Genomic DNA, 2,077 nt, shown 5'->3' with positions numbered 1-2,077 from the left:
TGTATGTATATATATATATATATATATATATACTGTATGTATATATATATATATATATATATATACATACATACATATATACATACAGTATATACATACAGTATATATATCATCTGATAATTCCCAGCAAGTTGGTGTTTGTGATTTGAAAATATGCAAGAAGTTAAAGGAATCCAGATAATAGTCTGGCCTCAGGGAATCGTAAGGTTTGGGAAGTGCCATGCCTGTCCCCTATTGGAAAAGTTGTTACATTGCAGCTGTACTCATCTGCTATTACATGAATTTGTTACAGTTTAAGAGTTGTAATGCTTGGCAAACATTGCAAAATAAAATTTCTAAGCCTCAGGATGATACAAATGCAATTTTTGGTTCTGTTGTGCAGTCTTATCTGTGTCATAAGGAAGAAACTGTAATAATGATAGATTTCATAACATTTCTATTACCGCATCACACCTCAATTGCAGATCGAGCCAATCTGAACCAGTGTTTTCATGATGACAATTACTTTTAATAACTATTATTTGAATTCGGGAGGTATGTGTAGCAGCAGCAGTTGTCAATAGCAGACATAGTGCAAAAGACCTACTGATTTAGACAAAACATTCTGCCAAAAGATAATTCCAGGCCTCACAGCAACATAAGTATTCAGTCTAATATGCACATAAACAGCATATACTGTCAATGTGATTGTTATGCAGAAACTGAAGTTCTAGTGGTGATGTTTTTATGCTTTGACCAGGGAGAAATTTGAATCGGCCATCAGGGAAGATCAGTAGACATTTCTTTGTTCTGTCATTGGACATCTTTGGCCTTTCATTACTCCAAAACCAGCATATTTAGAATGTGCATACAAGACCCCTTGCTGAGGTATAGACAAAACACAGACAATGTAAAGCGCTCTTGGGTTTGCACTGTGTTGGACTAGTCAAACAGGGTTTGTTAGGCCATCAAGAGCCAGGCACATCTTACCTGATATCAGCTAAAATCCTGATGTGCCGCTATCAGACATCTGTAATATTTTCCTGTGAGACACCAATCCTTCACAGGACATATCAACAAAACACAAAAGAGATGCATTTTAAGATAATTATCTATTTTTGTACAAAGTGTAATTTTTATTCTCTATATCATTATTTCGTCTGTTCTATATTGTACACATTGTTGGTGTAAATATTCATTTTTAAGTGGAGCCGTGCCCTCAAACCTGGACTGAGGGAAAGGTTTACATTGCAAAGGCTTCTCTGTTCCTCTGCCATTTGTTTTCATGGTACCCTCACCTGAGAGCTGAGGACGGCTCACTCATTCTTTTTTTACAAGACAAATGGAGGGTGTATTGTGTATTATCCTATTATGTCTGTTCAAAGGACTATTAAATTTCAGATTGTACAAAAAAAAAAAAACTGTTGTTGTCTTTAGCAAACATCAAAACTATTTGATAGTTATGAATAAATGATATACAAGATATCACACACACACACACACACACACACACATATATATGTGTGTGTGTGTGTGTGTGTATATATAAACCAAAACATTAAATAGGATTAACAGTTTCATACAGAAAAAAAAATGTTGCAGTAACATTTATAGTTTCTACAGTACCGAAAATTTAATGGAAATTTACCTACTGCTCCAATGGTTCAAACCCAAAACCATGAAAATAAAACTGAAGACAAATTGATGCCTTCAAATTCAAAGCTTAAATAGTGGAAAATAATGTTAGAAACAATTTAAGGATCCAAAGGATATTATAAATTCACATATCAATATCAATGACTGCAAAATGCTTAAAGGGGTCATATGATGTTGCTAAAAAGAACATTATTTTGTGTATTTGGTGTAATGAAATGTGTTTATGAGGTTTAAGGTTAAAAAAACATTATTTTCCACATACTGTACATTATTGTTTCTCCTCTATGCCCCGCCTTTCTGAAACGCGTCGATTTTTACAAAGCTTATCGGTCTGAAAAAGCGAGGTGTGCTCTGATTGGCCAGCAATCCAGTGCGTTGTGATTGGCTGAATACCTCAAGCGTGTGATGGAAATGTTACGCCCCTTACCATACTGTGATGCCG

Source organism: Sinocyclocheilus anshuiensis, unplaced genomic scaffold (assembly GCF_001515605.1).
Source record: "Sinocyclocheilus anshuiensis isolate Anshui unplaced genomic scaffold, SAMN03320099.WGS_v1.1 scaffold176, whole genome shotgun sequence".
NCBI classification, from domain to species: Eukaryota; Metazoa; Chordata; class Actinopteri; order Cypriniformes; family Cyprinidae; genus Sinocyclocheilus; species Sinocyclocheilus anshuiensis.
This window is presented reverse-complemented; position numbering follows the sequence as displayed.